Here is a 24,511-nt window from a genome sequence, read left to right as displayed (position 1 = left end):
TACTGTGGCTTTAGGCTGTTCCAGGCTTCCAGATTAATCTGGCCATATGCAGGGCCTCAACTGGAACCCTACTGTGTCAATGAGGGTCTCCTTGCTCCTTTCATGTTCCTCTAGGTTGAAAGAGACCTTGTCCATGCCCCTCTCGATTCACCTGGTGTTCTCTCTATGGAAAAAGTTCTCACCTAAACTCTTCCCAGCTTACCAAAGTCCTACAGCTTGGGGGAGAGTTCACTGCTGCTCATGTTGACAAACTTAGGTCCTTTATTAGAGGGGGAAACCCATCACGGTGTCACAGGCCCGCTGAGGTCCTCTGTGTGGGTGAGGAGCTGCTGAAGCTTTCACCAGTCCACTGGGATTCTGAAGGTGGTAGAAAGGGGTTGCTGATACACCCTGGGTTACTGAGGTCTCTGGGGTGCTTCCTTGGTCTGGAGTTCTCCAAAGCGGATGCTGAGTGGCAATCAATGATCCTGCCACCTCCAAGGTATCTACATGGAAGGGGGCAGTACTGTAGGGGTCACTGGGGTGAAAGGGGAGATGCTGCTACTGATCTGATGACTGAGGGCATCTCCAGAGTGGAGGAAGTGTTGCTGATGATCCTGGCATTTTCAAATACTGTGTAGAGTTTAATAAAAATACATAATATTGTACAGGGGCTTAGTAAAGTACCATTCTGCATGGGTCTGAGTGGGCATGGAAGCATGATTTGTTTAGTAGAATTGTCCCTTTCCACTTGGCTGCATTTCCCTTGGTATAATTCTCCACCACCTGCCTTAGAGTCAGCCAACCATGTACTGAATCCCCTGGAATCAAAAGCAAATTTAACCTCTATTCTTTTGTGCTGTGTGTTTAACATATTGTGTCTCAGGAACTGGGAAAATGAAATACACATATGTTTTTCATGCATATATCATAAGTTTCATATGTACATCACATGTGCCACATATAGGTCATACATGTGTCACCTACATGCCATTTGTGTCATGTATATGTCTACTTGAATTTTTGTGTCTATGGATACACACACACACACACACACACACACACACATATACACACACACACTCATGCATATATGGCTTGGGTTTTGGTGTTAAAAATAGAGCTTGAGGCTTTGTGTATACAGCCAAATGCAATACTCTGAGTTGTACCTTCTGGATGATCTTCTATTTTGAAGGACTGTTCAGACTAATAAGAACAATTATCTATATAAACTCAATGAGGCAATTGATCTCATGGAGTGTAATTGTTAACTTGAAACTTCACAAGTCAATTCCTTGAATAACTCATTCTTCTTGAGGACAGGCAGATTGTATGACTTGCTTCTTGCTAACAGATTATAATAATGGAATTGTGATATCCATTCTGTAATGTTACCTGATATATGACTTCATCATAATAGACTATAGCAAGAGCATTCCCTATTAGGCTTATAGAGTAAGCTGCTGTAGTTGAAGAGATTGTGAGACAGGACAAATATGCAGGGGGTCTGCAAAGACCCATGAAAGGGATTTCAGACATGAAATTGTAGTGAACCCTAGACTCACAGAGTGACCCCTGGTGGACAAGCAGCGATAAAAGAAGACCCTTTCGCATTCCTACAAGAAACTGTATTACACAGGTGGAATCAACATAAGAGCTTAGAAGAAGACTCTGCTCTCCAGAAGAAAGGCAGCATTGTCAGTCCCTGGACGCCTGTGTAGAAAAGAATCCATTCAACTGTCTCTAGACTCTGATTCATAGACCATGAGGTAATTGCTTTGTATGGTGTTGACCACCCAAGTCTGGGTAGTTTGTTAAACAGAGATAATAAAAATACTTCCTAATCTGTGAAAAGTTTAGGTTTTCAGTAATTCTAAATTCTGAGTGTACATGATGAGAAAATGAATAATTTCTATTTTTAACATAGTGGCCTGGAATGTGAATGGGTTCGTTTCAAGAGATGTGGGGAAGATATGCTAATTTTTAAGACACTGGTAACTCTGAGGGCACTGACCTGATATCCCAGGTACTCTATAGTTATGAATATTTATAAACAACATCTGGAAATCAAAAGTTGCACCATTAATTTCTCCTTATTTCTTTGTAAACTATGTAATACATGATGTTTTCTGTGACTTCAGGAGTCATTTTTTTTTTTCTTTTTTGTACCAGAAACCAAACTCAGGACCTTGTGCTTGACAGCAGGTACTGTGCCCCTGAGCTACATACCTGGCCCTTCATAGGCCAATTTTAAAACCAAGTAAGAGTCATGCTTGATAAATATGTGTTTGGCCAGCTACCAATTGAGAAACAGTGAGAGGAAGAGAGGGAGAGAGAGAGGGAGAGAGACAGACAGACAGACAAAGAGAGAAAGAGAGAGAGAGAGAGAGAGAGAGAGAGAGAGAGAGAGAGAGACAGTTTAAATGTTCTATACACAATAGTGATTATGATGATGAAGGATGGAGTATAGTGTATGTTAATAATTTTCCCCTTAAATATGAAGCCAGGATTGTTTTCTCTTATCAAACCTTTGCTGGAGCACCCAACATAATATCTTCTGCCTCTTCTTCATACCAATACCCAAGAAAAGCCCTAATGTTCACCATCATTGTCCATAATGAGAGATGAAAGTATAGATAATGATAGGAGAAAGCAAACCTGGGCGAACTAACCTAGCAATTATAGTTCCACTTCATTTATTTAAATAATGGCAACATAGTGCAAAATTAAAAGATATTCTCTCTCCATCCATTTCTAATGTATATTTGTCCCTAAACCAAGATACTGTGGAGTGAAGTTGTAGGAATGGTGTAGCTAGATGAACTGATTTTTAGATTTTTTTCTTGAAGTAAGAGACTAACAGGGGCAAAGCAGAGCATCAGTGGCCACTCACAGGGCCTGGACCTCAGTGTTGACCCTTGTCTTGATATGCTAACCTCTACAACCCTGTTTAAGAACCTGTGATTCTTGTGGTTTTGAAGGCAAATTTAAATCCTGCATAGGTTTTTCATTCTACATTGCCCTCTTGTCAAAGGAGGTCAAATCATTTTCTTGGCAGATTTCCTTTAAGCTAGGTTTTTTTTTTCTTTTTTTTTCTTTTTTTTTTTTTTTTTTTGTTGTTGTTGTTGTTGTTTTCAGAAAAAACTGAATGAACAAAAGAAAGAATGAATGAATAACTTCTCTCTTTTATCTAAACATTTTAATGCATAATTCATAAAATCCATTAACCATGTACTGGAATTAAGTGAGTTTTTAGAATTGCACAAGGCAGCCTATCTGAAACTTAAGTGACAATTTTTCCTTTTTATAAAAACAGAGGAAAGTACTAACCTGACAGGAGAGACACCATGATCATGAAGGTGGTTTCCCCAGGGTAAGGCTTGTCCTTTGCACTGCAGGTGTGCTGACTCCTGCGATTTCCCCAAATATGGGACACTCAACTGTATAATTTTTGATAGTGGGGGACTAAGTTCACGCTTGCCCCTGGCGGGGAAAAATTAGAAAGTAGCTTGCCATGTTTCTTCAAAGAATTTTTGAGTCATGATTTTCCTAGGTTTTTTTTTTTTTTTTTTTTTTTTTTTTCGGTCTTTAAGTCTGAGCTTGGTAACCCTTAGATGACATGTGTTCTCTTCTTGCTGCTTTAAAGCAAAGATTGACCTTTATTCAGCTCATCTGCTTCCCAATAAATAAGATCCTTGACAGTGTTTCAATCAGTCTTTGGTTACTTCTAATTTCACCTGTAATCACTTGAGAAGGGGATATCGACTTCAAATACTGATTGTCCTGTGCTACCTAACACTTTGAGAAGTCATCTTTCATTCATGCAAACATATTTTTTTTTGAGGGAGCTAATATCTCCTTTTGTAAAACTCCTTACACAACACCTTAGAAGAAGTATTGATGAGGATAATTTTAATGTGCAGTCAGATAATGCATTCTGCTTTCCTTTACCAAGAGTGTTTAAACAGTAAATCAGGTATACTGGCTGGCCATCGAGCACAGAAATGGTGAGGTTGTAATAACAGCTCGCATTGAGTTACAGATTGCATCAGTCAGCTTTCCCACTTCTGGACATGACACCTGATACAAATTAAAGAGAGGTTTAACTGGGCTCATTATTTCAGTTCAAAATTGGCTGGCTCCAAGGCAGAGACATCATGAAAGATGTGCCAGATCCAAGCTGCTTAGCTCAGAGTGGCCAGAAAGCAGAGTAGATTAAGTGCACCAGAATAGAAAAGGTGAGGACCAGACATAGACCCCTATTCCCCTGCTTCACAGAACCATCTAATCCCTGAGTCAGATCACAAAGACAAAGCCAATCAAGTTGAAACTCCAAACTCCACACTAAACAGATAAATAGACAAAAACAGGTACATGATTTTTACCCATCAGTCTCTATCTATCTATCTACAGAAGTGGGTTAATCTCAGTACATTCTTGTCCATTTTTAATGTTTTGTTAAGTCAAATAGAAACTAGACTGAACTTGTGTCCCACCTGCCTCAGCCCTCTGGTGTACTTAGGTTTCAGTCTTTTAACAACACAGCTGGCTTTTTAAGTTTATTAACCCAAGAGATAATGTTTTTAATGAATTTCAGAGAAGTGCAATGACAGACCATGGCCTGATTTATGTCTGAGCTAGATGCTCCTCTTATGTCCTTTACACTAGCACTTTAAATATACTGCAGCAAATAGTCCTGCTTCAAGGGAAAGGTTAAACATGAATCCCATACATAAAGAAGACAAGTAGGCACCTACCAAGAAAGCTATAAAGGATGCCAGCACTGCCTGTCCCTTGCATCTTTCCTCAACTATGATCACTGAAGAGGCCCCAAATAAACTCTAAGAGCTCCTCACTTCTGGGTTTCAGATGCACTTATGGATAGCATATAGAATAATGAAATATTTGAAAGAAAGTCATTGACGCTGTTGTCCAAAATACCAGTTTGTTTTTTTTTTTAATGGACTCATTGTACTAATTGCATGTTTGCAGTATGTGTGTCTCTTGAACATAAACTGGCAGGTTCTTCCTCTTTTTTTCCCTATAGGCTCTTTTCTAATGCTTTACATGCTTATTGTAAGTTTTATCAGAACTCTGAAGGATAGCCATCATTATCACGGGATTCTGTAGATGAAAAAATGAATCTCAAAGAATTTGTCACATCTCCTGCCTTCACAGCTAAACCATGGCAGGAACAGAATTGGCAGGGGTCAAAATTGGTTCATCTGGGTCCTCAAAATGTAAATTTGATTCAGAAGATTCAGCAACTTCTCAAAAGTCACAGCCTCTATGATAAAGAACTAAATTGGTTTCACTGAGAAAGTTGCTTTACTGTTAATTTAATGAAACTTAAGCTTCAAACCTTCTCCCTTGCACTGAACTCCCCAGAGCTGAAAATAACCATGAGTTTTGTATTCAGAAGGATGGGAGACCCAGGTTGCAGTCATGAAGTATCACCACGAAGCCTTTCTGCAAACCATCCTAAAAAGAGCTCAAATGAAAAGAATCTGAAACTCCAGTTCCACAATTTTCTTGCGAATGATTACTTTTCTCATTTGAAATCTTATGTGACAGCCGCACCTAAGTAGGTACACGTTTTTAGTTGTATTATTTTTAAATTGACAAATTATGTTACTATATATGATATTATATTTTGAGGTAGGTATAGGCATGGAATGGCTAAATCAAGCTAATTAATATATGTACTACAGTGGTGGGTGGACAATTGGAGGGCAACTTGTGACACTCAGCTGAACCGAATCAGCATGGTGCTGGATATCAAGGGCCGCCTGCAGATCGTTGCCAACAACATAAAAAGGTGAACTGCAGGGGAAGAAGTAGTGTATTGTTGATGGCTCTCCTGTTGTCAGTGGTTCACCTGAAGGAGCTTGTTGAGTTTCTTTCCTGATATGAACTTGGTTGTTTTCGTTGTCAGAGTAGCTCGGGATCTTGTGGTCACTGAGAATGGCTGCTGTTCACTCTGCGGAGCTCTGGTTCTTACTTTGAGCATTTCTTCCTGGATCCAGAGGGGAAGATGGTGTGCTGTTCAATCTGGAGGAGCATGCCACACTGGCTTCCTAACATGAACTTGGCTGTTACTGTCGGAGGAGGAGCTCAGGATCTCATTATTGCTGCAGATGATTATGATACTTTTGGGGGGAGCTCTTGTCTTTATTTTGAGCATTGCTTCCTGCTCCACTGCAGATTCCTCTTGTACTACTGGCCTTTTAGCTTTCCTAACACAGATCCATGAGACAGATTTGCATGAGACATTGTCTTGGGCTCTAGGCCTTGAACTGGACTCATATGGGATATTCCTATGGAATCCAGGCCCTCAACGGGAGGTTTTTGGTCTATGTACGTCAACAGATTTCTTGCAATTTTTTTTTGTATTTGAGTCTTTGGGTGACTATTATAAAATAATCTTATAAAATATATATACCATGTTAAATTGCTTTCCTTGTAAACCCTGACTATAACAACTAGAAAGATGTCATGATGCTTAAGTTTAAGTAAGCTTGAGAGAAGGCAGGAAGAGAACACCTTTATTACCTTTGGCTACAATATATTGTTATCACTTCCTGTGCCTGATTTACATATTAACCTTACCATAAGAACACATGTAGATGAAAATGCATACATGAAGAGCTCACCCAGTATATTTCTGAAGAATAAGTAAGGGTGGATTGTCGCATGAGGTGGCAGGTATTTCTTTACATGGCCCTGTCATTCTCATGCCTCAGCATAAAAGATAATGAACTCCAGACTCCATAGTCTCCTCAACTTGATGACTTCTTTCCTTTACAAGAATTACTGAAGCCACCAAATTCATTTATTTTTGGGAGTAAGAAAAAGGAATTTCATGAATCTGATTTTATTCATGTATATCTTTAACATTTTAAATACATTGAATTGTGTTTTTATGAAATATATTTACTTTTTATTTGTAAATTATTTTTAAATGATGCAAAAACCATCAATGGTATGCCATGTTTGATAAATATATTACATTGCACTATGTTTAAGTGTATTTATTTATTTGAACATTTATCATTCCTTTAGAGTGAAATGTTCTGAATCCTTTTTTGTAGCCTTTGAAATACGCAGTACATTATTGATTTCTAAGATATATCAGTTTCTGATGCTGTCTAATGGCAATTTTTACCCATTACTTAACCTTTGATCAATAATCTTCTCTTCAGTTCTCCAGCCTCTGTTAGTATTCTACTCTCAACTTATATGTGATTATTTATTTTAACTTCACGCATGAATGAGTTCAGTTGGTACTTGCACTTGTGTGCCTAATTCATTTCTCGGGATACAGTGATCCATCATTATATCTGTATTATCACAAAGGACAGAATTCCACTGTTTCCATAGCTGAATAGTATTCAATTGCATACATATTCCACATTTTATATTTTCACCAGGTGCTGAACATTTAGGATATTTCTATTTCTTGGCTTCACTAAATAATATGGTGAATATGGGAAGGCAGATGTATCTTTGAAATGCTGGTTTCATTTCTACTTGAAAATACTTTGCATGGCTCCTATGCAGGTGTGTTTCATAACCAAACTGAAAATAATCTACCAGAATTAAATTATCATTCTTGCCAAATTTTAAACATAGAACAACTTCTATTCTCTAAAGTAAGTGTTGTTATGATTCCCATTTTACAAATTTTAAAAACTGGCCAAATAAACACAAGTTAAAAATTTGCCAAGGTTCATTTAATTATAAAATAAAGAACCAGAATTTGAACCCTAGCATTCTTATTCTAGGGCCGTGCCCACTATCACTGTATCCAGACTCAAGCAAGGAATGACCCTTACCTGAACTTTACCCCTCAAAAAGACTTCAACTAGATTTCTCCAGCCAGATTCCTTTTAGATGAACATGGGTTTAATGAGCTGAGGAAATGGGCTCTACACTCCTCAACCATCTTCTGTGTCATATTTGTTTACTGAAGCCTGTGCCTAGACTCTTTTTCAGCATCTATATGGAGCTTTTCCGTTGGGTTCCTAGAGCAGCCACCGAACATTAGTTAGTTCTAAGCCCACGATGGTTCTGCATGGAATGTGTGTCTAGGCTTGGACATGTGGTCTGAAGCATTTCTCTTCATTCATGTTAGGTCTCGTAAAAAGAGCCAAATTTAGTGTCAGTAAAAAGAGTTGGGACCAGGGCTGCCAGAAAATACTGCATAATGTAGGCTACATCTCTCTTTGTCCCTAAACCTGTAAAAAACAAATTCCAGAAATCCAGGAACTCCAATTTTAGACCTGATGTGACAGATCATTATAAAGATGATAGAATGTTTTAAACTAACTCTTAGCTTGATTATTAATTTTGAACTACTTAAACATGTAAATGTGGGCCTCCATTTGTTTGGTGGCTTCCATGCTAAAAGGAAGCCTAGGTGGCACAAAGGGACTGTTTAACCTTGCCTTAGATACATTTGCTTTATCATTCCTTGCTTTGATGGGATTTAAAAACATGTGTCTGAAATACAGATTTCTTTACTGCTTCCTAAGAATGCTTTGCTTTCCTCACTCTTGGGATCTGAAATTGGTTTCTGAGTAACAAGAGGGTGCCATGGTTTACAGAGTGTTAGCAATTAATCCCAGAGCTAGCTATTTAATCTCTATGTTTCTGAACAAAGTATGCCATTTCCCACTTAGATGGCATTCAAAAACACTTGCTGGAGAAGGTAAAAATAATAGCTATCATCAATGGAGCATTAATCCTATGTCAGGAATAATAACTTTTTGCTGTCTACAGTCACCTTTTTACTCAAATACTATTGTTATCCCCTTTTAAGAAGAGGAAAGAGGCTCATAAAATACAATTTCAAGGGAGTTAAATCTAGTCTTGACTATCTAGTCTTGAACTAAGTGTGACTGTAGTGTGTGCAGATGATTATAATGTTATTTTTCCTCCTGTGTGTCCCATGTTGATGCTTTTTTAGTTAGGGTCTTCATGAAAATCAACCATGGAAATATGTTTAAGCATAGATTTTATATCAGAACACCAGAAAACAGATGGTAGGAATGAAATGAAAACAAGATATACCAGAACATCAGTTTCTTTTTTTGAAATCAACATGTAAACACATTTTTGAGTAATATGTTATGTTTATTCACCATATCTGGCCTGAAGATACCAGAAAAGATACTGTCAAAATAAATATAATAATTCAGTTCTTGTTTGTGTGTTTATTTCAAAAGTTCCACTGAGATTTGGAATGCTGATGACACAAATGAAATAAAATATCCCTTAATTCTTGTATATTCAGTAAAACAATTTTAGAATCTGATACATTCTCTTTTCCTCATGGCTCACAATTTGGGTTTCATGATACTCTGTTAAATTTATTGTTTGTTCAGATACAAGATAGCATTAGTCTTTTGCTTTGGCTTTTCTTTTAAATTTTGTGTGTATACTCAAACACTGAAAAAGCAGTCTTGTGGAAATAATCATGGTAAATGAGTCCAAATCAATTGTCAGTTTGAGAAGGGATTGGGGGGCAAAATGTCCAAGAGCAGAGAGTGTTCTTCAGTAGTGAGGCTCACACCCTGTGGGCTTCTAGCGTACTCCGTGTCCCAGTGATGGGGAAGAGCTATGGTGTACTCATGCTCCTAAATTCTTGTGCTGTGATACATTTAACAGAACTGGTGTCCTTGTGTGCCAAAATATAAGGTTAGGAACACAAGAATTGACCATTAAGTCTGTTGCCAAATATGCCCATAATGAAAAAAAGTTCTTTTAATGTCTCATATTATTTAACCACAAGTCTACTGACTTGTATTCAGCTCTTTTAACTCCCAGATCATAATCCTAAATATCGGAGCAGGATAAAGAGTGTTATGAACTCTATCTAAATGTCTGAAGCCTCTTTTGCTCACTCTGAGATGTCAAATGCCTTTCCCTTCCATTGTGTGCAGGACACATGTATGGAAAGGTTAATATCGTAGATGGCTGAATATCTCAAGCTGATATCCTCTATATGAATGACATAGGCTAGTTTTCAGGAAAATATCAATTCTGTCTTAGGTGCGTGAAAAAGCCATGGATTGGAAAGCTAAGAAATTATTTTCATCTCACTTTCTTCTGAAAAACCTAGCTTTATCATGGACCAAGTCTCACATTTCTTTGTTCCCTTTAGTTTAATTACCCAGATAACATCAATATAATTGGTCATCATGTTAAATGGGAGTGTCTTTATTTTTCCTTACAAGGAACATACTTCTCTTTTAAGCATATTACACTGTCTAGCAGGAACAAAAATTTAAACATGAATTTTTGCACAAGGACATTTTATATCAATCATTTATTGTGTTTTTAAAATTAAAGGACCTATGGGGTAAATGGAAAAGGATTTGAAGGCTGTTACAAGATCTGAGTTTGAACACTTGTGAAACAAGAGTTAGTAACGTTGGAGTCTTAGTTACACATTGTAAATCTGTTAACAGCAATTTATTTCTTTTCAAAAAGACTTTCAAGGTAAATCTTTAAATTTTCTTGAGAACTATGAGATAACAAATCAAAATATCTTTTTTTTTTTTTTTTGGTACTTTTTTCTTGGCACATTGGATTTAGCCATGAAAGCAGAAATATTTAAATGCACAATAATTTGTTTATTATGTACATCTGAATACAAACTTCTTTTCAACTTTATTTAATTCCCCCACCTCTCTAGAGAATTCTATCTTTGAGGGAGAAGTTTGACAAATGCATTGGTCTCTTGATATATTATGTTTTAACGAAGGAAGCAGTGGCTCTTCCAAGGACCTTCGATGCTACAGAAAAATAACACTTTTAGGTGGGAACCTGAAATACACTTGGACATCTGCATAATGACTGAAATTAGCATAAGTTTACATAGCACACAATTTCATTAGAATGTTGATGCCTTAGAAAGAAACAGAAGGTTGTAAATTTCATAAGGGAAATACTCTGGAGGCTGTGAAGGCAGGAAATAAAATCAGCCCAATGTGTGAGGCACACTGCACATGGAAGAAAGGACGCAAACGCAGAGTTCATCAGCAGGACAGGTGGTGCTGTTTTCAGAAGGAAAAAGCAAACAAACAAACAGACAAGGGGAAAAAAAGAGAACCCTCTGCTGCTTCTTTGATACTGATATACTCTCGCTGGAGGGGACACTAGTAAAAGGTGGCCTGTCTCTGCTGCCTAAACCCAAGGTGATGCAAGAAAAACCTATTCATTCAATTCCTATGGCTGTGTTCTTCCTTTTATGAAGGAAGAAAAGAAAATCAGGAAAAAAAAGAAAACTGGGAGGACAAAAGAAAACAAAACACACACAAAATATAGATAGGAGAAAAGATAAGGACAGAGGTAGCTAGAGGAAAGAAGAAAGACCTGAAATCATCTTGACTTTTATTCTTTAGTAGTCACGAGATGCGGATGTGAAATTTCAGGCTGTGGAACTTTAGCTGCTCAAAGGCAGAGAACCCAAAGCTTACTCAAAACGCCATCCACACCCTGCACACAGGCATAATAAAATATTCCCATCCTCCAGTCAGTTTTGACAGCAGCAACTTGTTCCTGATGTAAATCAAAAGCTGTGTGGCTCAACAATTTCTATACAGAATTCTAAAATTATAGGTTATACTAGAATAGAGGCAAGTGATCCCCATACATTTCACAGACAAAGACTCCTTCAGGGCTTTTTTTTTTTTTTTTTTTTTTTTTTTGAACCTCATAATTTGTTTTGTTTCTACAGAAGTTCTACTTTTAATAAATTGTAATATTTTCCATATTATTATTTGTTAATCAGATGCATCATTGTTTTTATTTTTCTTCCATAAAATTTGGTTCTTTCCTTGAGTTGATTCGAATGCAAGCCACGAAGGCCCTTGGACTTTTAGGTAGTCTTGTCTTATGGTGGGATTCTAAAGTGTGATTTAATAAATGTTCATAATTATAGTGAGAAAAAATGAGTTCAGAGAGAAATCTTCAGCTCATTTAAGGGCCAATACCCTGATAAATGTGTTTAGAAAGAGAACTTTGAGACTGGCTGAAAAGCTTGCATATGTTTTAAGAACACATATCACTCTTGTATCACTTATTCTATTTGAGGTGCATTCTATTCTCTTTTTGTTACTGGTCCAGATAAGTAGAAAGATGCAGAAAAAAAGCAAAGTATGGAAAAGCAGGCCTGCTCCTAACAAGGTGTGGCATTCTACTGAGCTTCCTCTTTCAGTCTCCCTGAGCTTCACTCCCATCTATTATGAGGAAGGTGTCATGTAGAATCCTGTTATCTCTAACCATCCTAGAATACCACAGATATTTTTTAATGTAACTTTCTCCAAGCCTCATTTTTCTTATCTATAAAAATGGGAAGACTCCTTCCCTGACAAGGTGACTTTCAGGATTAAAAGATAGTAATCAAGTATCTCTCCCTCTGCACATGTATTAGGTTCTTCAATTTAGTTAGCCAGAGTTCAGAGAGTGAACTCAGATAGTAAGGAGAATAGTTTGAATGTATTTGGGTTCAGTATTTCGTACAGCAAAGAGTTTGTGATAGTGAGGATTTATTGAATTTTTTCACTCCTGCATATCTAGGGAAGTCCTTTACTTATAAGCAGCTCTCAATAAAGATTTGCTCTTGTCCCCTTGACCTTGAAGATAGACACAACTTTGTTCAGCTTTGCAGTCCTAGCATCCAGCATCCAGTGCTAAATAGTGAAGAAGTGCCCCGGGGATGTCAGTGACCCTCAGACAAGTAAAAGGATGCTGCTAAGACTTGTCTATAAAACATATTCAGCAATTCCTGTCTTCTACATAGCTGTAAAAAGTATAAAAAATATTTTTAAAAAGGTAAAATTATACCTTGTATAATTATAAAATAAATATAATTAAAGCTTTTCTATGAATTAGGTTATCAAGGAGAGAACTGGGAGTAGTATAATTAGTTCCAAGAAAATCCAGTATATAGAAACATTTATGGATGAGAAATATTGAAACAAACATGCAAATAGAGAAAAAATAGTCTTGTGAGGAAGGAAGTTGATCACGGCAGGATAGAAAGTTGATCAAAGTATGACTTTGCCTGCAGAGAAAAATTATTTTGTATTGTTTTCAGTTGTTTACAATTTGCAGAGTGATAAACTGGTCAGGATTCTTCCACAGAATGACAATAGGTAAATATGTTGTATACATTTTTATTGAAACAACAGTTTTTCCGTAATGAATAAAATGGATAAAATGTGAATATCATTTAACTTTTGGCAGTTTAAATGGACTTCCAATTAATGTTTAGTGTGTATCTTCTTCCTTTTCTTGTTCTCTTACTTTTTCTCCTCCTCTTAATCCTTCTGTATTATAAATCACAGCATTATTATATTTCATTTTCATCTACTACAAGGATCTAGAAATGCATAAAGAAACTTACATATCTTTCTCTTCAGTTACATGTTATAAAAATTAATCCCACTATAACAGCATAAAAATGAACAAAGTCAAATTGAAAACAAATTAACAAAACCTGTTTCTTTAAAATCTGGTGGCAATTGGAAAAAATCTGCTATCATATTTATTTAAGCAAAAGCCCAGAAATATTTGAAGGGGGAGGAAATTTTACAATGTACAATATGCAGGCTGTCACTAACTGATTGATATCCTACTAAGATGACATACTTAGGAAATGGGGAAATGCACTAACTGGCACATTTGACAAATCTTAATATGATAATATGATGGATAAGCAGTTCATATTTTAAAAGAAAGCTTGCTTCCTCTCACGTGGTCAGATAGAAGAGTGTTCCACCACCCTGGCTTGCTCCTTCTATGAAGAACCATGACCAAGTAGGGCTGATACCAGGGATCTATAGATGGTTCTGTGTACAAAAATCAATAAATGTAATGTACCATTTCAACAGAGCCAAAGACAAAAAACACATGATCATCTCAATAGATGCAAAAAAGCCATTTAATGAAGTTCAACACCCATTCAAGATGAAAACCCTATAGAAAATTGGAATAGATCGTTTATATCTCAATCTGATAAAAGTTATCTATGAAAAACCAATGGCCCACAGCATATCAGATGGACAGAAAGTGAAAACTTTCTACTCTTAACTAAGGAAAATACAAGCATGTCCACTGGCACCTCTCTTATTCTCAAACCATTGGCCAGAGCAATTAGCCAAGAGAAAGAAATATAAGGAATAAGAATACAAAAGAAAGAAGTGAAATTATCAGTATTCACAAATGACATGATACTACATATAGAAGCCCCCCAAACTCAACTGGAAGGCATCTAGATTTAATAATAAAATTCAGTAGCATAGGGTGACAGACTGTCAAGAGTTGAAAATTCCTGTACACATATAACAAACTTACAGACAGAAAAATTAGGGAAACAATGAAATAAATCGGGCATGAATGTTTACATGCTACACTGTTTCTCTGGTATGAGAAACCTGAATTGTAAATAAGGGTTATAATGTATATCAGATACTGAGAAATGACAAAAATGTTCAAATGAAAAAGGGGACAAGAGAGGGGACTAGAGAAGGGAAAGAAGGAACAAGAAATAAAATAGAGTAGAAGGAAAAACATAGAAACAACAGTTTTGCAAGTCAGAGGAAGAAAGGTTGAAGTGAAGGGAGGGTAACTAGATTAAAAGGAGAAGCAAGGTATGTTTTGTACAGGTACAAATTCCCTGTGATGACTTTTATCATTATGTATATCTGAAATATGCCAACACAATGAAAACAAATGAAAGAAACCTGTACTTTCCTGCCAAAAAAAAATAAAAATAAGACATGAAATATAAAACAATGTTAGTGTGAAACTAATAAAGTCTATTTGCATAGGAAATTACATTATTCAATTTAGTTAAAAAAAGGCTGTGAGTCCAAAAGAAATAGGGTGAATATTGAAAGCCAAAACAAACATAAGGAGGAAAGTAAAATAGTATGCTATAAAAGAAAAAAAAAATCAATGAATTGAATTTGAGGATCCAATATGTCTTTTTTTTTTTTTTTTTTTTTTTTTTTATTTAGAGATTCATGAATTAGGCAGCATTACATTTATAAAAGTAGATGAGCAGGGCAGAATGTTTGGTTTGTGCAAGGTAGTCTGGCCAGAAACAAGGAAGGAATTCAAAACAAGACAGCAGATCTCTTACCATAACTTGTCAGGTTCCTTCCCTGATAAGGCCCAAGAGAGGGATTTTTTTTTTTTTTTTTTTTTTTTTTTTTTTGTCTTTTTCATTTTTATTGGTACCGGGGATGGAACTCACGACCGCCTGCTTGCAAGGCAAGTGCTTATGCCGCTGAGCTAAATCCCCAGCCCCAAGAGAGGGAATTTTTATTCAGACAATTCAGATAGTCTAAATTATTTTTGTTTTTGTTTTTCTATTTTTTATTGTATTTTTGTAGTAGTTGTGTTTCCTGTGGCTTTTGGAATGCCTGATCTATTTGGAAATTGTCTTCTTTCTAAAGCGTCTTATGGATACTTACAGAAATGTTAAGTATCTTCCCCAAATACTTCAGTGATGCATGGATACCTGCATTTAAAGCAGCACAACTAACAATAGCTGTAATTTAGAAGGTGGATAAAGAGAATATGGTATTTTCACCAAATGGATTTTTATTCCACCATAAAGGAGGATAAATTTAAGTCATTTATAGAAAAATGAATATACTTTGAGATTATAATGCTAAATAAACTGCATTCAACACTGCAGGTTAATACTGCATGGTTTCTGAGAACCCCTATTTCTAAATAAATTAAAGAGCAAAATATAAAAAAAAATAGAAAGGTAAGGAACAGAAAGTTAGCCTTTGTGGAACTAGAAAGAGACTGAGCAGGAGAGGAAGGAGGAGTTAAAACAAAAGAATAAATTGTAACAGATATACGTACCAACTTCTTACAATGAATGTATTTATTATTAAAAAAAAACCTGTATAAATAAAAAATAACACATATTCAGTTTGATTGTATAATATTTGACTTAAGCAATTTCCTTGTGGTTTGGTCAGCTGGACATTTATTTAGGAGTTTACTCCAAAAGATGGGGCCTTCCCTGAATTTTATGCAATGATCATTAAGAAATGTAGCTATAATCGTGATGTATTGTGACATAAAACTTACTTTCAGTTTTCCTTGAAATGCACCACAATTCAATGCACAAGTGGCTATAATGTTTCTGCTTTGAGACAAATACAGTATACAAAATACTTTTACATTATTTATTATAACAAAATACAATCACAATCTATGCCTTCTCTATCTAAGGAAGGAGAGGAACAGTAAGTTCCACTAACTGGTCTTAACATCTGCTACCCCGCTTAGACACCTTCTTCTATGATTTCGAAGATGCTAATAAAAACATCCGTCAGACCAAAGATAATAAGTGTTTTGAAAGCATATCATGGTGAATGATAAAATAATACACATAAAATAAATTTGTACATCAGCAGGATGTTGATAATTCTCAATGTCAAATTTTCCAGGATGCACACTTACCTGCTTCTTTCAGCAGATTTTAGTCCAATCTGTTCTATCCAGCCTCAAATCAATTGAGTTTTACCTCATATTTATACAAGATGAAACTATAATTTCAAAACCATTACAAGGGATAGTATGGTTGCTCAAGAAAGCACATTTCTCCACTTTCTGTTATAAGAATGGTCAAACTATTTTTTAGTGTGAACTATGAGTATCACAACTAGTGTCCCATGAGTGTTATATGATCCTGATTTTCTTTGTTATTCTGTTTTATCTAGGAGTTTTGGGGGAGACCAAGGATAACCTGCACATTTTACTAATATGGACACGTCCTGAAACTGCTTTGAAATCTCAATACATGAACTGGATTCACATTTGACAAGCAGGGAAACCAATCCATGGGCAATTTTGACAGGTAAGTGAGAAATCTAATTTACTCTATTAGAATATTTCAGAGATCAAATGACTGTGGGGTTGCAAATTACATTTGTGGTAATTATAATGTTCCTTTGGTGCAGCAGACAGCATCTCTTCCCTCTGCTACACACACACACACACACACACACACACACACACACACACATCTGGTGGCCAGCATATGGCTAAATGTCTATTTCATCTTGTTTATTTGGGCTCAGTCAGTTACAAAAGGCTGAAGCCATGCACCTTATAAAACTTTTACTAGTGGTGATTTATGTGGAAAGGTGGAAGTCAAACTCTTCCTCAAACAGATGTATCTGTACCTTGCCCTGCATGTCCAAAGAGTGGTAAATTGGCCTGCTCAGGATGGAGAATGCAAGAAGCAAACAAAGGCGATGTCCTCTTGCATCATTTGTTTTTTCTGAAACAGCGGTACTGGTTGGGTTATTAATGTGAAACAAAGTGCTTAGAGGAGGTGGCTGACATTTTATTCTCCTTTTGAAAAATTGGTGAGATTGCAAAAGCTGGTTTGATGACAGTATGAAAATAGTCTCTGACGGGCTGTTGGAAAAGGTATAGCTGCTTGAATGTACTGGTGAGGAAGAATTAAAGACCAAATAACTCAAAACAAAGGGCAGTGTGTCAGCTGGGCATGGGTCACGGCATCCTCTGTAGCTAAGTTTTGCACTACAGGGAGCAAAGGTTTCCTCAAGCCTAGGAAAAGTAGGCTTCCAGTTCTGTGAAATGCAAGCAATCTGTTCCCTGACTTGCAGACTTTCATTGTGTGGAAAAGGAAGAAGATGAACAAATTGCAATGGAATTAAGTCCCATTGCAGTCACAGGAGAGATCTTTATTTGGTGTTTTAATTCTGGTGAATATTTATTTGACATATTCATGATGATTTCAAAGTGTGAGTAGAAATGCTACAAGTGATCCTAGGGCAAAGGGAGGAGCAGATAGTAACAGATGCATTTTTGTGTAAACATTTGTATTTTTCTGGTTTGCTCCTTTTACATTTACAACTCAAGTTGTCTTCCTGGAGGACAGGTACTGTTTCTGTTACCCACCCCATTGCAATATGCAGATTAGACTAAATGGAAGGTACTGTGTGCTAATGTTTCCACATGGAGACTACTTGGCTTTGAGAATCCCACAGGACGTAAGACAGGGAGTTGGCAGAGCATGGATTGCAACCATGTGATAATGACAAGGCACAAGACACTCAGTGGAATGTGCACCAATAACAGAGAAAAAGGTGCAGCTTGTTTTTCCCTCTTTTAAACTCAAGTGATGATTCAGTCTTCTTAATCTGCAGGTGTAATCCTCCAGTCTAGCTAGAGGACAGTGCTGCTTTCCTAGGCACCTGATTAATTAACTGAAATGAAATATTCATTTTATGGGCCAAGTAAAAAGCAGAATAATTCTGGAAACATACATAGACTGGACCTGAGACAAGGTTATCAAGCAAGCAAGACAAAAATCAGGTCTAGAAAATCCATTAAATGTTTGTGTATTTTTTTTTTTTTGTCTTTTTCATTTTTATCGGTACCAAGGATCTAACTCACAACCACCTGCTTGCAAGGCAGGCGCTTATGCCACTGAGCTAAATCCCCAGCCCCTTGTTTGTGTATTTCTAAGAATAACAGAATTTTACCCTGTTTGGAAGCGTCTCCATTTCTCTCTGAATTTGATTCATTTCTCCTCCTCCTCCTTCTCTTTTTTCTTCTTCTCCTCCTCCTCCTTCTCCTCCTCCTTCTTTTTTTTCTTCTCCTCTTCCTCCTTTTCCTTCTCCTGTTTCTCTTTCTGCTTCTCCTTATCTTTCTCCTCCTCCTTCTCCTCCTTCTTCTCTTCTAATCTTTTTCTTAGCTTTCTTGTATTTGCTCCTCTTACTACTTTTCCTTGCCCATGAGCAAGAGCTAAAGCCCTTTCTTCAGTATTCTAAATTTCAACAGTCCCAATCAGGTTCTCTCTGTTGAAAATTACACACACACACACACACACACACACACACACACATCCTTAAACATAAGCATGCACGAGGAATAGGCTCCCAGGAGTCTTGAGAGACAGTATTCCCCAAAATGTAGTGGAACTTTGGAAGTTCAGCATGAATTTTGCACAGAGCTAGGAATTACGCCAAATAGAAGCTACCAGGTGCCTGACTGACCACCCAGAAGCTCAGACTGGGGCACCGTGAGGCTGAGGCTTAGTATTTTGTGAAGAATGCTTGTCAGCCAGTGTTACAGCCTAAAGAATAAGAAGGGAATTCATGGACAGAGCTGAGATTTCAGCTCTGAGGAAAGGATACCAGCCTGATAAATGTTGTATCACTGGGGAAAACAGGCACGTAAACTCTTTCTGGGAACACAGAAAATGGCACAAAATGGAAACAAGAGCTGTGTAGGTTGATACCTTTAGAAGCAAACAGCAAGACCTTGCTCAACTTTTTGGTCTCTATTTGGCTCCCTCTATGTACTGGGACTGGGAGCCAGAGGAGAAAAACTCCTGTGTTCAGCACACACAGAGCAGCACATCAGTGCCAAGGAGAACAGGATGGGTTCAAGTTTATACACGGTAACTTCATAGTGAACACACAGCCTATTCCTAGTGCGTGCTTATGTTTAAGGGTGAGTGAGTGAATGTGTGTGTGTGTGTGTGTGTGTGTGTGTGTGTGTGTGTGTATGCGTATAATTTTCAACACAGAGAACATGATTGGTTCAGTTTAATCTGATAACAATTGTCCCAGACTTTGACTTAACTAACCTTTACCAGTCTTGATCCAGTGCCATTTCTGTCTTAGTCGCGTGACATCAGATGGTAGATTATGAGGATGAAGCAAAAAGCACCTCTTGATAGCAGGATAATAACCTGTACATTTTCCCCTTTAATCCAATTAAAGAAATTTATCTCATGGCTACATGATGCAGATAGAAATATATAAATGAGATAACATTAATGATTGAATTTTAATTTTTTTATACCAGGAATCAAACTCACAAACACACTTACACCGCCTACACGCACTTACACTACTGAGCTAAATCCCCAGCAAGCTTCACTTTCTGAAGACTGCCCCATGTCACTGAACGCATTTGTGGGTCATTCACTTATCCTAAGTAATACCTCACTTGCCTCTGTTGTTTCCAGTTTTGACTTATTATGATTAAAACTTGTTACTAGGATTCATCTATAGATGATCTTCATTTCTTGGGAATATCTATGTCCAAAGGTGGTCACTTGCTTAGTTTTTCAAAATACACTCTCAAAGAGTTTTCCAAGCACACATTTTTAAAATATATTCTGCTAACAAATTCCAAGTGATCTAGTTTCTTGGCATCCTTAATAGCATTTAGAGTTTTTAATATTTTTTAGTCGTATTATGGGAATATTTTATTGTGGCTGTTCTTATCCCCTAATAATTAGTGATGTATTCCATAGTTCCTTGTGTTTATTGCATATCCTACTCAGTGAAATGTCCATTCATACATTTGGCTCCTTTTAAAGTAGTATTTTTGACTACTTCTAGAGTACCATTAGGTTTACATATTAAATATTATTATTAAATATTAATAATTAATTATCTTACCAGTAGCGAGCAAATATTTTCTCCAATCTACAATTTACCTTTTGAGTACCTTATCAAACCTTTTTTAGAGTAAAAGATTTCAATTTTAATGAAGCCCAGTTTATCATGTTTTCCTTAATGGAACTGAATTTTTACTATTCAGTCTAAGAACTGTTTCTTTAGTCTAGAATTGTTTCCTTCTCCTAAACTTCAAAGATTATGTTGCACATGATTTTGAAAATTTCTATAAATACTTCTATGTCTTATGTTTAAATATAGAATACATATTTTGAGTTCATTTTTGTGTAAGATATAAAATTTACTTCACAATTTACTCTATTGCCTATTGTGTCCTTTTGCTTTCCTTGGTACTGGCATCTAATGACTGTCTGTTTTTCATTTCATTTGAAATCTTTCTGATTGTTAGTATAGCAAGTAATTTGCAATGTAAATTTAAACATTTTGGATAATATGCACTGAGACTGGATCTCATTTACACCTTTGGTTTAGTTGACTTCTCTAGTCTTTCTTTAGAAGGGAAAGTGGAGACAGAATTAATATCAAGTGCAAGAAAAGTCCATGCTCCTTGTGGGTCTCAGGTAAAACTGAATACGCAAGACTCCTCATTACTCTGGGCATGAGCTGGAGTTTTATTTCCTAGACTTCCACTGTTAGCTGCCTGTAAGAGAGGGAGAGGAATGCCTGGTACCTGTTACCCACTTGGCTACCGCTGACATCTGGTGGAAAAGGAGCAGGGTTTTGTATTGCTAGGTGATGTTAGCATTTCCATTTTGCTTACTCTGGTACAATCCTAGAATGCTGGCATAAGGATGTTTGTCATGGCTGAGTGGGGTAGAAATCTCAGAGCCTCTGTCATCTTTAATGGTAATTCAAGTGATAGATGATAGTCAATCACAGCCACACAAGCATGAAAATCTGGGGCCCCACTTGATCATTTACTGACGTGTCTTTAATGGAGAGTTTAAAGAATCTTGTCATAGCTTGATGAAGTTAGAAGTGTAGGTACTTTTCCACTAAGGCTTTGCTAGCCTGGGTAGAGAATGGGGATCTTTTTGTTGTTGTTTTGTGTGATTGGCTAAAAGTGATAATAGCCTTAAAGTTTTCTGTACTGAAATTGTTATCTTATTTTGGTAAACAGTAAAATGTTGCTTCTCTCTCTGTCTCTCTCTCTGTCTCTCTCTCTGTCTCTCTCTCTGTCTGTCTGTCTCTCTCTCTCTCTCTCTCTCTCTCTCTCTCTCTCTCTCTCTCTTTTTCTGTGTGTGGGTAAACATGTGTACCTCTTGAGATTTTTACATTTCCATCAATTTAATTCAAGACCGACTCTTATTAGAGTAAAAGAGAAAACTCAGGAATTCACTAATATGTCATTATCTGGATCTAGAATTTCCTTAGTAGTCTGCTTTAGTCTTTTCACCATGGTATTCTTATCCAATCCGTAACCTCTATGACTTTTCACATTCTTAATAGAACAAATAAAAGAAAGGTTTATTCCATCTTCCTGGAACTCAAGTTCCTTAGAAGTATTTTTAAAGATATTCTGATGGAACCATTTTTATTTCAGAATGTTAAAATTAGTAATTAAGTTAGAACCATAAAGTTATAAGCATAGATGCCCCACTAAGTTCATTCTCTGGCACTTGGGTAGGAATACATAAAAATGCGTTTGAAAATAATTGCTTCATGGAGCAGTCAAAAAATAAATGCTAAATGAAAGAATAAGCATTACATGAATTAACAAGTCTCCTCTTATGTGTTAAATATTCCAGACACTAAGAAGCATACAATTAAAGGTAAGGTGCAGACAGATGTAGGAAGCTATACATGGGCCATTAGCAGTGATAAGTAAAAGACACATGTAAGTGAAACATTCTGGGTAAAGAGTTGCCCTTCATTCCCTTGGAGAAAGACAATATCTTACTCATATTTGTCAGGCACTGGTGGCAAATGTGGCACAATAGTTAGCACATGAATTGCTGAGAGTTTTGCAGAGGGAAAGAGACACAGACTTCAGCTCCTGGGAAGTAATCTGTCTCATATTAAAAAAAAAAAAAAAAAAAAAAAAAAAAAAAAGAGGGGGGGCTGGCATGTAACAAAAGGTTATGTAACATTTCTAGATAAACTGTTCTCACATTTCACATTTCTTTACTAATGTAAGTAATTCTTAAAGTGAAAATTTAGCCCTACAAATGAACTGAGGTAATTATATTATTCTGGTATTTTCAGAAGCAGAGCACAAGGAAGCATCATTACTTACATGTATGCTTTTATATATTTTAAAATCAAGTGCCCTTCTATCTCAACGTTTGCTCTTTTGCTCTAAATGCTAATCACAGTAATGTTATGTAAGAGAGAGAGAGAGAGAGAGAGAGAGAGACTGAGAGTGTTAAGACCACATATCAATCCTACCCACCACATCATACCAAAAAAAAAAAAAAAAAAAAAAAAAGACAGAAAAAGAAAATAAAATGAATTCACAAAAACAGGGATCAAGTGCCAGAATGATTCAGTATGGCCCATCCTTGAAACAGGCATTAATTCTACCCTTATTTCAAAATAAGCTAATGAGGGCTCTGAGTTTCATTTAAGTTATAAAGCCTGTCAGGCTGGGGACTCAAAATAAACAATGGCTACCTAGTTAACTAGGGAAGTGACTTTATTCAGAAATACAAAAGCCTTTGGCAGAAAGAATCACACAGTAAGTACACTCCCAGTATTTTGTTCCTGGACTAACGAATGCCAGAGGTGTAGGTAAAGCAACAAGAATCCTGATCTGAGACAGCAGGAAGCCTGTTGCTAAGAATCCTTAGAGGAGAAAGGCAGGGAATGGTTAAGTCAAGGTCTGGTGCGAGCTATGCTCATCAGAGGCAACAGGAAGAACACTTTTCTGACCTGAATTTCCAACTCTGAGAGGGCTGCAGCTTTGACTCTGCTTCAAAAGCCAGGACACCCTTCCAGAGCTTTCCCAGTAATGAATACTCACAGGATTAATTTTTAAAGATGATTCCTGGTTTTTGTGAGTTTCGTTCAGAAACATGTGATCTTTGGATGGAAAGCGTAGCATGATTTTCTAGCACAGCATGGTAAATATGGTAAAGTTTGAATGAGAGAAGTTCTTCTTTATACTTAAATTTATATTCATGAGAAATTTGTAGTTAAAGAATTGGAATAAATTTAGCACATTGCTTAATAGGCAGACTAAATCAATGTTACTACACTTTATTTTAGGAAAACTAACATTTATATCTCCTCTGTATAGAAAATTAGGATGAAAATGTCAAACTTAAAACTTTTAAGAATTTGGAATTTTATAGTGAAATTTTGTCATATAAACTTTGTAGTTGCCACAAATTAAAATGATCAAGAAGTCCTACAGTCTTTAATAATTTGCACTAATAAAAGGGATACTAATCCATGAGTTTTAAGATTTGTAAAGGATATTCAATTTTCAAAGTTTGACATGTATTTTATGTGTTTTTAAATATTATTTTACTGTATTAAAATAAAAATATATTTTAGCAGTATATCTTGGTATTATTATAAAACTAAATAATATTTATTATTAGAAATAAAGGAAAATTAAGAAAGATAGTAAACACTTTGTGAAGAAAAGAGAGTTCTATATGTTATAGCCTATTTAAATTATATCTATAGATAGATAGATAGATAGATAGATAGATAGATAGATACAATTTTTAGACAACAGACATAGATAATTTCAATTTATTTTCATTTTAATAGGTATTTTAGAAGATTTATATCTGGACAAATGGCACTACATCTCTTCAAAATAGATCTTGCATAATAAAGACAATAGCTTATGATAAAAATGAAATCTAAACTTTCATTTCATAATATTTTTTCCACACTAGAAGAAAACAGAATAGAACAGAGATAAAAAAAATGGCTCCTTTGTGTTGGTAGGTAAGTTGAGAACTCATTAGAGTACTAAACAAAATATTCGTTTTATTCCCAAAGCTACCCAAAATACAAAAACTAATAAATAAAGGCATCACAAAAGATACTTTTATTACCAGTGTGTTGCATAC

At 36.2% G+C, this 24,511-nt stretch overlaps 1 protein-coding gene and 1 non-coding gene across 5 annotated transcripts in view; both read left to right on the top strand.

The window, feature by feature from the left end:
* Lrrc4c (leucine rich repeat containing 4C) overlaps positions 1 to 24,511 on the top strand; it is a 1,223,661-nt gene that overhangs the window by 708,247 nt on the left and 490,903 nt on the right. For all 4 annotated transcript variants that reach the window (XR_010040205.1, XM_063227790.1, XM_023563016.2 and 1 more), the window contains exon 4: positions 16,737 to 16,873. The gene's annotated coding sequence lies outside the window, so the exon portion shown is untranslated. The remainder of the gene's footprint in view (positions 1 to 16,736; positions 16,874 to 24,511) is intronic.
* LOC111755517 (U1 spliceosomal RNA) lies at positions 3,302 to 3,465 on the top strand. Its single transcript, XR_002790071.1, has one exon. It is a non-coding gene; the product is annotated as a U1 spliceosomal RNA (small nuclear RNA).

This window comes from Cavia porcellus, unplaced genomic scaffold (genome assembly GCF_034190915.1).
Source record: "Cavia porcellus strain 051 isolate PalLab524CR breed Dunkin Hartley unplaced genomic scaffold, mCavPor4.1 scaffold_17, whole genome shotgun sequence".
NCBI classification, from domain to species: Eukaryota; Metazoa; Chordata; class Mammalia; order Rodentia; family Caviidae; genus Cavia; species Cavia porcellus.
Note: the sequence above shows the minus strand (reverse complement) of the source record. Positions and strands in the feature narration are given on the sequence as shown.